This window comes from Muntiacus reevesi, chromosome X, assembly GCF_963930625.1.
Source record: "Muntiacus reevesi chromosome X, mMunRee1.1, whole genome shotgun sequence".
NCBI classification, from domain to species: domain Eukaryota; kingdom Metazoa; phylum Chordata; class Mammalia; order Artiodactyla; family Cervidae; genus Muntiacus; species Muntiacus reevesi.
Window position 1 is genome coordinate 224,242 of NC_089271.1, and position 13,180 is coordinate 237,421.

The following is a 13,180-nucleotide window of genomic DNA, read 5'->3' on the forward strand; positions in this document are numbered from 1 at the left end:
CTTTGTGTAAATATGTATAATTACAGATTCTCGTCTGTGGTTGAAAAACGTTATATTTTCCATTTCTTTGGGTGTCAGCTTTGGAATTGTGTATTTTTACAGATGTGTTCACTCTAGCCACAGTTTCCATGTTATAGGCATAACGTTTTTTCACATCACTCTCTTACAAAACCTTTCATGTTTTCAGAGTCTGTAGTAGGTTCCTATTTTTTAAAAGACTTTTTTCGATGTGGACTATTTTTAAAGTCTACTGAATTTGTCACAGCACTGTTTTTTTGTTTTGTTTTGTTTTGTTTTCCTCCTATTTTGGTGTTTTGGTCTTGAGGCATGTGGGATATTAGCTCTCCAACCAGGGATCGAACTCACACCCCCATACATTGGAAGGTGAAGTCTTAACCACTAGGCCACCACGGAGCTCCTAATTTCCTGTTTTTCATCCGTGATATTACTTCCTCCTGCCTTCTCTGATTTCACTGATCAATATTATCAAGTTTTCCCCCACACTGTTGGTCTTTGGATTGCAGGGTCCCAAATTAGGCAACCATTTCCCTCTTGACTAATTGAGTTTTTATTGTGTGATTCCCACTGATTCATGTGGGTTTCTGCCATTCTTTTTCTAATTTCTTAACTTGTTGTTTTGCACAAAGATTTTTTTTTTCCCCAAATATTTTCTGGTTGCTTTTAGAGTGCACATTTTGTACTCGGCATGGTTTTCTAAGTCATGTCTCTAACGTTTTGGTGTGTTTTATTTTCATTGTCTTACAGGTTATAATGTTTCCCAATGTCTATTACGACCCATGGGTTATTTAGAAATTTAATTTCCAGGCACATGAGTATTTTTCAATAATTGTAATATACCTTTACTCCCTCGCTGTGAGCTTCGTACTTGTCCCTAAAAGGTTTATGTGTTTTGTTTCTTTTCTTTATTTAGAAATATTTGAGGTTTTCGTGGTTTATTATAATGACTCTCCTGACCACCATCACTCACTCTGAGCTCATATTTCCTTTCATTATTTTTGAGAAGATTACCCTTAATATGGCAACACATACCCCTGGGTTTTCAAAGTCTAACATTCGTTACTTTTACTTTCTTAACAGAACAATGCAAATGCCTCAGAACACATACGTTCACTTACTCACACACCACTGTTCTCATGCATCTTAATTCTTTCTCCATTTTAACTCCCTCAGGAGGGTGTGGTTTTTATCCTGCCAGTATTTATTCGCAGTGATCCACGCTCTCAGGCATCTTTACCACTTCCTGATAGACATTCAACTCCATCCCATGGTGACTTTTCATACACTATTTGGGTCACTCCTCTCAGACTCTGGAGCATTTCCTTTGGTGGAAGTCTGTTGGTGGCGGATTTTCTCAACGTTGGTGTCCTGAAAAGTGTCTCGCTTTGAACCCAACTGGGATTTCATTGACGGATGGCTTGTTTCCCCGTCTTGTTCAAAGGAGCCATTCTGAACGGAAGGCAGTCTTCTCAGGACTAGAGGGACAGACCTCACCAAGAGAACCTGAGCACGCATCCTGGGGTTTGCCGCGTGTTTTATGGACTTACCTGGTGGCTCAACTGGTAAAGAATCCATCTGCCTGCAATGCAACGCAGGAGACCCGGGTTCGATCCCTGGGTCGTCAAGAAGACCCCCTGAAAGAAGGAATGGCAACCCACTCCAGTATTCTTGCCTGGAGAGTCCCATGGACTGAAGAGCCCGGCGGGCCACAGTCCATGGGGTTGCAGAGCGTCGGACACTGCTGACCAACACTCACGTTCTGTAGGTGTGGATCGCAGCAGAAACTCACATGTTATCCACCGCACAGGTGAGCACGGAATCTCCCAGGATACCCCGGTAATAAGAGGGGAGGAGAGAAAAAAACTAGAAGAGACAGCGAGGTGGAGGCTAGACAGACAGACAGACCGAGAGGGGAGAGAGAGAGACGACCCAGGCATCTCTGGTTCGCAGATAACACTTCTCTGCTAGCATCCCCTGGCCAAAGTTTACAGGTGGGGTGCAGTTAGACCTCGCTTCTGAGACTCAGAAGCTGTTACTGCCGGCTTGGAAGGCAGGGAGACCCCTGTCCACACACAGGGGGGCTCGCTGTAAGGGGAGAATCTGCAGAGACTGCTCACAGACACCCCAAGACCCCAGAGTTGGACCGTGAAGAAGGCTGAACGCCAAAGAGTTGAGGCTTTTGAAATGTGCTGTTGAAGACTCTTGAGAGCTACTCAGGCTGCAAGGAGATCCAACCAGTCCATCCTAAATGAAATCAGTCCTGAATATTCATTGGAAGGACTGAGGCTGAAGCTGAAACTCCAGTACTTTGGCCACCTGATGCAAAGAGCTGACTCATTAGAAAAGACCCTGATGCTGGGAGATTGAAGGTGGGAGGAGAAGGGGACAAGAGAGGATGAGATGGTTGGATGGCATCACTGACTCGATGGACGTGAGTTTGAGCAAGCTCTGGGAGCTGGTGATGGACAGGGAAGCCTGCTCTGCTGCAGTCCATGCGGTTGCAAAGAGGTGTCAGTCCACACACCCAGCACGTGTTTGCAGCCACCTCAAACTCTTGCAGGTGAAAGGGCAGCAGGTCCGTAGCAGCCTGCTAAGATGGTGAGGTCCTGATTGGGAGGCTTGGATCGGGAGAGCTTCTCTAATGGAGGGGTGCGGGTAGGGGTGGGGGCGCCTCACAGTCGGGGTGCTGGGGTTCTGGGGTCAGTGGGGAGTCTGTGAGCACACGTTTAGAGTTTCTCCTCTTACAGGCAGCCCTCCTGTGTGCAGGGGGGAACCCCCGCCCGCCCCCACCCTGCTCTCCGAGCCTGCAATAACACTTTTTTGATTTTCAGCCTCTGCCCAGTAACGCTGACGAGATGAGAACGGGCAACTGCCTGTCCCCCTGCTTTGATAATCGGACAAAGGAGATTTTAGCAGATTGTTCTGTGGCGTGTTAACTCTTCCCGGGGCCCTTCCAAAACCATGACCCTCTTTAAACATTTCCTGTAAACTCGCCACGCCAGGGGAGGCGCCCAAGAACCCACGTGGGCCTCCCCACCCCCTACCCACTTCGAGCTCCTTTTCATCTCCCTTTGATGTTCATGTGACTTGCTAAGGTTTACTCTCGGAAATCCTCACGTTTCCTCCTTGAGTGAAATCAAAGTGTGAAACGTGTTAAGCTGTAAGGGCGGCTCGAATTTCTAACCCCTTCCCCCCACCCCGGTCCCCACCCCAGACCAACCCAGAGGGGAGGAGGGGAGCTTTTCAGCAGAACGGCAGGGAGACGGAACGAAAACGAGATGGACAGCAAAAGTGGTTGTAATTTCTGCCGTCCGTGAAATCTGGGTGTTCTGGCTGAAAGGTTAGAGGGGAGTGGAAACGCTATACCGCCCTCAGATTAAAAGCAGTTTCACGGGGCTGAAAAAATTGCACACACGTTGTGGCAACAAGCTTCGTTCCCTTGCTGTGACGGAGGGATGCTGAGATTCACTCCCGAGGTCTCCTGCCGGGAAGGATAGAGATCGGATAAAGGTCAGAATCTCAGCCACGGGGCAATTAACAAAAAACCCTTTCACCCAAAGACTCGGATGGGAGCACACATCACAAAGGAGTTTCCAGGGAGCCAAGGAAAAGCCAGGGATGCCCCTGCTTCAGGCAACTCTCTGTAATTTCTGCAGGCCCTGAGAAGACTTTCAGACCGTTTTGAGAAGGAAGAAATGTTAAGAAAGGGTGTGATGTAGCGGCAGCAGGAGGTATTCGTTTGGGCGTTGATTTACTTTCGTGCCTGGGGGTTCCAGCATTGTATTTTTTTTAATTGCTTTTAACTGGAGGAAGCTGAAGCTCCAATACTTTGAAGACACGATGCAGAGAACCGACTCATTGGAAAACACGCTGATGGTGGGAAAGATTGAAGGCGGGAGGAGCAGGGGGCGACAGAGGATGAGATGGTTGGATGGCATCACCGACTCAATGGACGTGAGTGTGAGCAAATTCCGGGAGATGGTGATGGACAGGGAGGCCTGGCGTGCTGCAGTCCATGGGTCGCAGAGAGTTGGACATGACTGAGCGACTGAACACTCACAGGGGATGCAGGCAGTGTGGGCGTTCCCCCAGAACTGACTCTGAGAGTGTCAGGAAGCCGTCTCCACTGACCGAAAATAATGAGTTCTCAGAAACCGATCCCGTCTGGAATGTCCTGGGACGACTGACAAGAACTCAGGACCACGGATCACGAAATTAATTGCTTACGAGAGCAGGTTCCGACGTCCAAAACTATGCCAACTACGGCAGTGTTTGGAATTCCCAAAATACAAATCAGAAAGACTTCAAAGAAAGCCCGTCTACCCACCGACAACTGGAACAGTGCTAATTAGCAACAATACTCTTTAATCTATAAATAATAAAGTGATCCCAGAGGTCCCCAGAGAGGTGTAAAAAGAAAAAAAGAAAGAAAGAAAAAAAAAAACCACGCACACAAATGATTTCACAGACTGCGGTCAAGGCTTGACACCAAACTTTGGCCAGTCCCTCGGAAATCCTGTCTGACATTCAGCGAGAGAGACCCTTTTCAAAGGCAAAGGACGCTTCCCGAAATTAAGGTCTATTTGAATGAGATCACCTTAACTTACGGGACTTTCCCGATGGCTCAGATGGTAAAGAATCTGCCTGTAATGCAGGAGACACCGATTCAATCCCTGGGTCAGGGAGATCCCCTGGAGGAGGGCATGGCAAGCCACTCCAGTATTCTCGCCTGGAGAATCCCACGGACAGAGGAGCCTGGCGGGCTACAGTCCACAGGGTCGCAAAGTAACAGACACGACCCAGCCACTGAACAATAACAACAATAAAATAAAAAGTTTTTAAGAAAGAAACAACAACAGCAAAAGATCAATAAAAAAGAAACAAACGAGAATAGATACACGTCTATGCATAACTGAACCCTTTGTATATACCGGAAGCTAACACAACGTTGTAAATCAACTCTGTTGCTGTTGTTCGGTCGCTAAGTTCTGTCTGACTCTTTGTGACCCCATAGACTGCTCTGCATACGAAGTCACTTCAGTCGTGTCTGCGTCTTTGAGATCTCATGGAGCCCGCCAGGCTCCTCTGTCCATGGGATTCTCCAGGCAAGAATATTGGAGTGGGTTGCCGTCCCCTCTTCCACCGTGGACTGCTATACTCCAGTGTAAGATAAAAAGTTACAAAAAGAATAAAGATGAAAAATGAAAAGACCAGGGTGGCCCAAATAGCAGATTCTGTAAAGCTCTCAGCAGCGGTGTTGCTGGGAAAACAAGACTGGGTCAGAGCACAGAGGTCCAGGAACATCACGCTAAAAAAGATTTTAGGATTTACATTGGAGAGCAAGGATGGGAAATGTGTTTTCAGTTCAGTTCAGTCGCTCAGTCGTGTCCGACTCTTTGAGACCCCACGGACTGCAGCTCACCAGGCTTCCCTGTCCGTCACCAGCTCCCAGAGTTTATTCAAACTCATGTCCATTGAGTTGGGGATGCCATCCAACCATCTCATCCTCTGTCATCCCCTTCTCCTCCTGCCCTCAATTTTTCCCAGCATCAGGGTCTTTTCCAGTGAGCCAGCTTTTCACATCAGGTGGCCAACGTATTGGAGTTTCAGCTTCAGCATCCGTCCGTCCATTGAATATTCAGGACTGATTTCATTTAGGATGGACTGGTTGGATCCCCTTGCAGTCCAAGGGACTCTCAAGAGTCTTCTCCAGCACCACAGTTCACAAGCATCAATTCTTCGGTGCTCAGCTTTCTTTAAATGTGTTTTACATGTGGGTAATTTCTGGAAAATTCCCGGCTGGAGAAACAACTGTACTGGGCAAAGTCATGCAAGGTCCCACCTGGCCTCACAGACCCGAGGGCTCTCTGGGGGACTAAAGATTCTTGACTTTGATTCCTTTGCCCTCCGACTGTGTCATCGTGGCTCCAGGGAGAGGAGAGGTGGGAGACGATTTGACAGTCAAGAGTGGGGAGGTGACAGTGATGTCGTAGGGAGATTACTGCAGCGGGGAGGGGGCTGATGTTGGAGAAACTGGAGGGGAGACCCTCATGGAGGGCCCGCTCGTCCAGCCAGGAGTTGCTCACAGCCAGGAAACGGTGCTTGCTTGGCCTGAGCGGCCGCCACTGATGTAAGAAAAACACACCCCAGGGGTCTTGTGAAGGCCTCGCTCGCTCGATGCCTCCCAGGGAATGAGAGTGTTTATTTTACAAACACAACGGGTAAGGACATTCATTCTGAAGCTGCTCTGCAAAGCACTGTAGTGAGGCTGACGGGCAGGAGGCAGTTCAGGTAAAACGTACCAGGTTCCTGGGGCCTGGGGATGCTTTGGACACAAAATAGGTGGCTAGATGGATAGGCACATAGATAGATGATAAAGATGGATAGATGGATTGACTGATGATAAAGATGGGTGATAAAGATAGATGGATGGATTGATGATAAAGATGGATAGATGGATTGACTGATGATAAAGATGGATAGATGGATTGACTGATGATAAAGATAGATAGAGGGATTGACTGATGATAAAGATGGATGATAAAGATAGATGGATGGACTGATGATAAAGATAGATGATAACAATAGATAGAGGGATTGACTGATGATAAAAATAGATGATAAAGATGGACAGATGGATTGACTGATGATAAAGATGGATGATAAAGATAGATGGATTGATTGATGATAAAGATAGATGATAAAGATGGATAGATGGATTGACTGATGATAAAGATAGATAGATGGGTTGATGATAAAGATAGATGATAAAGATAGATAGATGGATTGATGATAAAGATAGATGATAAATATAGATGGATGAATTGATGATAAAGATAGATATGGTGATAGATGATAAAGATAGATGGATTGACTGATGATAAAGATAGATAGGGTGATAGATGATAAAGATAGATAGATGAATTGATTGATGATCAAGATAGATAGGGTGATAGATAATAAAGATACGCAAATACTCAGATGATAGAGACAGATGATAAGAGAGAAATAAATAGCTCGATAGATGATAGAGACAGATGATAAAGATTGATTGCTTGACTGGTACATGATATTGATAGATAAATATAGATATAGATGGATAGATACTCTAGTATTAGGATTTACCAGATAAAGATAGATTGATAGATGATAAGGATAGATATATTGATAGATGATAAAAATAGATTGATAGAGGATATAGATAGATGATAAAGATGATTGATGGACTGACTGCTAGATGATATTGATAGATAAATACAGAGATAGATGAATGGATAGATATTCTAGTATTGGGATTTAACAGAATATTATGGAAACAAAACAATAAGTACGTAAGTAAGAGTTAGTTGCTCAGTTGTGTCCGACTCTTTGTGATCCCATGGACTACCACCCACCAGGCTCCTCTGTCCATGAGATTTTCCAGGCAAGAATACTGGAGTGGGTTGCTGTTTCCTTCTCCAGGGGGTCTTCCCAACCCAGGGATCGAACCCAGGTCTCCTACACTGCAGGAAATTTCTTTACCGACTGACCTATAAGCACTTAAGTGAGATGACTGTCTTATTTCTCTCTGATGTGACAGGAGGCCAGAGTGAACTGCTCAGGGTTGCTATGGAGATCCAGGATGTCAGGCATCCTCCACGTTATGGCTCCATTACCCTCAGTATGTGACTTTCTACTCATGGTCCAATGTAGCTGCATGGACTCCAGCCCTCATGCCTGCATTCCAGTCAGCAGGAACAGAGAAGAGAACAGCTCACACTTACTCTTCAGAAAGTCTCTTGAGAGTCCCTTGCACAGCAAGGAGATCAAACCAGTCAATCCTAAAGGATATCAGTCCTGAATATTCACTGGAAGGACTGATGCTGAAGCTGAAGCTCCAGTACTTTGGCCACATGACAGGAAGAGATGACCCACTGGAAAAGAAAGATGCTGATGCTGGGAAAGATTGAAGGCAGGAGGAGAAGGGGACGACAGAGGATGAGATGGTTGGATGTCATCATTGACTCAATGGACATGAGTTTGAGCAAGCTCCGGGAGATAGTGAAGGACTGCATGCAGTGAATGGCATGCTGCAGTTCATGGGGTCGCAAAGAGTCGGACACGACTGAATGACTAACGTTTTCACTCTTGCTCATAATGTAAAGTTCACCATGTTAACCAAAGGGGACAAGTCAGGGGCATTTAGTGCATTCACAACTTTGTGCAGACACCACCTCTGTCTGGTTTCAGAACCTTCTCACGCCCTCAGAAGGAGACTCCAACCCCATGAGCTATTGCACCACCTCCCCCAGCCCCCACACCACTAGCCGAATTTCTGTCTGTGGAGTCACCTGTTCTTGACGTTTCCTGTCAATGTCATAACACACTGTGTGTGTCCCTCTGTGTCCGCTTCTTACACTATTTCTGCTGTCTGTTTTTCAAATCACAGGAAATCAACACCCCATGCTCAGAAGATTCTACAAGGTTCTAGGTTTGCAAAAAATGGAGAGGTGGTCCCCAATCTGAGTGGGGGTATCCCACGGCCAATCCAGGGAGCAAGGCATCTCATCACCTTCAAAAAATGTTTGTGCTTTTCTCATGACTATGCTTTTTTTTTTTTTTAGTTAAATGATCCCCATCCCATGATATCATTTGCTAAGTTCCTTCACTCATGTCTGACTCTTTGCGACCCCATGGACTGTAGCCCACCAGGGCTCTGGAAATCATGGGATTCTCCAGGCAAGAATACTGGAGTGGGTTGCCATTTCCTCCTCCAGGAGATCCTCCAGACTAGGGGACTGAACCCATGTCTCCCACATCTGCATTGCAGGCGGATTCTTTACTGGTAAGCCGCTGGGGAAGTCCTGTTAAATGGAAACAATTTCAAATCAACTCTGACAGTATTCCATGAAAACAGTCACTTGTCTTTCTTTAAATCGTTGCACTTATTTTTCTGATTGATTCATTTCCTCATGTCGCTGGGCCAACTTGAACCTCTTCTTTGAATAAACCAATTGTGTCTCTGTACATATTTCTTTTAATAAGATCAATATTTTTTAAAGATTTTTTTTAATGTGGACCATTTTCAAAGTCTTTATTGTATTTGTTACAATACTGCGTCTGTTTTATATTCTTCGTCTTTTGCCCATAAGGCATGTGGAATCTTAGCTTCCCAACCAGGGATCAAACCCACCGCCCCTGCGTTGGAAGGTGAAGTCTTCACCACTGAATCACCAGGAAAGTCCCAAGTTCAATATTTTTAGGTTTAGAAACTCTAAAAAGTTCATAAATAAGCCAAGACATTTTACTGTGCAAGCCACTTGCGGCAATTGGCTCCACTCAACACTAGTTCATCATCTTTTTTTTTTTTTTCATCAACATCAGTTCATTTTTTTCCACCCAACACTGCCGGTTTGTTCAGCAGATAGGCTCAGCGTCTTAGAAATAACTTGCTGTGAATTTACCCAGCTGGACAGTTCTGGAACCAGAGGAGTGCTGCTTCCATGGTGACCAGCCAGCCCCACCCACCCTGTGGTCCGGGGATTTAAAAAACAGCGAGAGTGTTAGTTGGTCAGTCATGTCTGACTCTTTGCAACCCCGTGGGCTGTAGCCTGCCAGGTTCTTCGGTCCTTGAAATTCTCTAGGCAAGAACACTGGAGCGGGTTGCCATTCCCTCCTCCAGGGATCCAGGGATCAAACCTGGATCTCCCACGTTGCAGGCAGATTCTTTACCATCTGGGTCACCAGGCAGCCATCAGGGAAGTCCAATAGCTCTGACGACTCCGCCCAGGGATAAGGCAGCATCTTTACCTGAAGGGCTCAAGAAATGCAGAAAGCAGAGAGAATCACACGGAGGAGACCAAGGTGGGATTTTGAATAGTCTAAGCCAAAATTGGGAAAAGAGTATGTCAAGGCTGTATATTGTCACCCTGCTTATTTAACTTATATGCAGAGTACATCATGTGAAATGCCAGGCTGGATGAAGCACAAGCTGGAATCAAGATTGCCAGGAGAAATATCAATAACCTCAGATATGCAGATGATACCACCCTTGTGGCAGAAAGCGAAGAGGAACTAAAGAACCTCTTGATGAAAGTGAAAGAGGAGAGTGATAAAGTTGGCTTATAACTCAACATTCAAAAAACTAAGATCCATCAGGTCCCATCACTTCGTGGCAAATAGACTGGGAAACAATGGAAACCTTGAGAGACTTAATTTTCTTGGGCTTCAAAATCACTGCAGATGGTGACTGCAGTCATGAAATTAAAAGACGCTTACTCCTTGGAGGAAAAGCTATGACAAACGTAGACAGCATATTTAAAGGCAGAGACATTACTTTGCTGGCAAAGATCTGTCTAATCAAAGCTATGGTTTCATTATGGATGTGAGAGTTGGACCATAAAGAAAGCCGAGTGCCAAAGAATTGATGCTTTTGAACCGTGGTGTTGGAGAAGACTCTTGAGAGTCCCTTGGACTGCAAGGAGATCCAACCAGTCCATCCTAAAGGAAATCAGTCCTGAATATTCATTGAAAGGACTGATGCAGAAGCTGAAGCTCCAATCATTTGGCCACCTGATGTGAAGAACTGACTCATTGGAAAAGACCCTGATGCTGGGAGGGATTGGGGGCAGGAGGAGAAAGGGACGACAGAGGATGAGATGGTTGGATGGTGTCAACGACTTGATGGACATGAGTTTGAATAAGCTCCGGAGTTGGTGATGAACAGGGAGGCCTGGTGTACTGCAGTCCATGGACTCACAAAGAGTCGGACACGACTGGGCGACTGAACTGAACTGAGCTGAAGCCCACTGGAAGTGTTGAGGGCTCTCTCTTGCATCAGGCCTGGGGGTCACGTTGGGAGTATCCTGACACTTCACAGACAGGCCTCCACACAGTCAACACCCTCCCCTGACCCCTCTTCCTTCTCCGGGAGGGGTGGGGGACGCATGTGGGCAAAGTCCGTTCCGGCCCCCAGCAATTTCAGGGTGAGTAATTTCCGAGCATGCAATTATAAGTGACTCCAAGACCAAGTGGTCCCTGAAGCACTATGGAGATGCCTGGATCCCGCCTGTAATTGCATCCAGATCCTAACCTCAGTGTGGCCTGTGTCCTGGCTCTAACCTGGGGCCCCCCGCTCCATTCTCCGACATATGGGATGGTTTTGAAAGTTGATTGCTGCGAGCTGATGAAGGGGAGTTATGCAGCATCTCAGGAAGGCCCTCCAACAGCTGCTCCGAGAGAGCATCTCCTGCCCGATCAAGCTCAGGCTCGTCCCTCAGAAGGAAAGGGACGCCTCAGGGTGTACGGGAGGCAAGTGCTGGAGTGGGGTAAGGGTGAAATGCAATCAGACAAAAAGAAAAACTCACAGTTTCCAAAAGATGGGAGCAAGAAGGGGAGATAAAGGAGGTGGAAGAGATGGAGGAGAAGATAGAAGGGGAGATGGGGAAGGAGATAGAGGAGATGGGGGAGGAGGTGGAGGAGGAGAAGGAGGAGAAGATAGGGGAGGAGATGGAGAGGATGGAGGAGGAGATGGGAGGGGATGGAGGAGATGGAGGGGCAGATGGAGGAGCAGATTGAGGAGGAGATGAAGGAGTTGGTGGGGGAGATGGGGGAGGAGATGGAGGAGGAGGATGAGATGGAGGAGGAGAAGGAGGAGGAGATGGAGGAGGAGATGGAGGAGAAGGAGGAGGAGATGGAGGGGGAGGAGGAGATGGGGGAGATGGGGGAGGAGATGGAGGGGGACGTGCGGGAGGAGGCCGTGAGGGAAGATGGCTGAAGGGGAAGCAGGCCTTGCTTGCTGTTCTGCACCCCTTGGCTTGTGGCTCCATTACGCCACCACCTCCCCTCACTCCCTCTTGGTTTCTCCTCTGTGCCCCTGTCTGTGACCAATCTCCCTCTCTTACAGGGACCCCAATCATATGGAATTAGAATCCACCCCCACGACCTCATCCTGCCTCCATCATCTTTACAAAGACCTCCGTCTCCAAATACAGTCCCATTCTGACGTTCTGGGGATGAGGACTCCTTCATGTGAATCTGGGGTCACAGGATCCACTCCCGGGAGGGTGTCCGGGGGACAGACACCGGCAGCTGCAGGAGAAATCTCCCCTGTTCATCGACGATGGAGGGAGTTCCAAGTGTGAACACCTGTATGGGGACCAGGAGCTCTGCTGGGAGAAACATACGGGCCAAAGGCTAGATGTCAGAGTTTGAAGATCCCTCACCAGTGGGTTGAGGGTCTTGTAGAGGGAGACAGATGTGGATTGTTCTGAAAGTGAGAAGGTGACAGCCCTTCTCTGGGCGTTTCTTTTTCCTATTCCCATTTTGCCCTGTAGGCAAAGAGCTGGCTCATTGGAACAGATCCTGATGCTGGGAAAGATTGACGGCAGGAGGACAAGTGGGTGGCAGAGGATGAGATGGCTGGATGGCATCACTGACTCGATGGACATGAGTTTGAGCAAACTCCGGGAGATGGTGAAGGACAGGGAGGCCTGGCGTGCGGCAGTCCATGGGGTCACAAAGAATCGGACATGACTTAGCAATTGAACACCACCACCACCAAGTCAGAAGGTTATTTGCAGAAAACCAAGATACCTCACAATTTTTCACACCTGGACGAATACACTCACGTTTTCTTAATGTTATATTTAATTTTGATATTTTTTATTATTGTGGTAAAATGCACCACACAATTATAGCCTATAAAATATACCTTATGGTATATAAAATACATCATAAAATTTAGCGCTGAAGCTATTTTTAACTGTATAATTCAGCTGCACTAACATTCACACTGCTGTGTAACCTTCCCCAGCATCTGTCTCCAGAAATTTCTCGTCTTCCCAAAATGAAACTCTGTCCCCATTAAATACTATTTTTTCGTGCCTCTCCCCTGTCCCAGATGACCACTCTTCTAGTTTTTGTCAGGGTTTTGTCTCTGTGAATCCTGGGGACCTCTTATAAGTGAAAGCCTGTACTATTAGTCCTTTTGAATGTCTGACATTTCATTTGGCATCACATTCTCAAAGTACATCCACATGGTATGCAAGTGTGCTCAATCGCTTTAGTCACGTCTGACTCTTTGGGACCCCAAGGACTATAGCCCACCAGGCTCCTCTACCCACAGGATTCTCCAGGCAAGAATACTGGAGTGGGTTGCATGCCCTCCTCCAGCGGATCTTCC

The 13,180-nt window shown here is 46.9% G+C and overlaps 2 long non-coding RNA genes across 2 annotated transcripts; both read left to right on the forward strand.

The window, feature by feature from the left end:
• Positions 1-1,274: 1,274 nt before the first annotated feature.
• Positions 1,275-9,024, forward strand: LOC136153989 (uncharacterized). The gene is made up of 2 exons (XR_010660467.1): positions 1,275-1,825; positions 7,598-9,024. It is a non-coding gene; the product is annotated as an uncharacterized lncRNA (long non-coding RNA).
• A 1,696-nt stretch (positions 9,025-10,720) lies between these two features.
• On the forward strand, positions 10,721-12,886 carry LOC136153990 (uncharacterized). The gene is made up of 2 exons (XR_010660468.1): positions 10,721-11,324; positions 11,903-12,886. It is a non-coding gene; the product is annotated as an uncharacterized lncRNA (long non-coding RNA).
• The last annotated feature ends 294 nt before the right edge of the window (positions 12,887-13,180 follow it).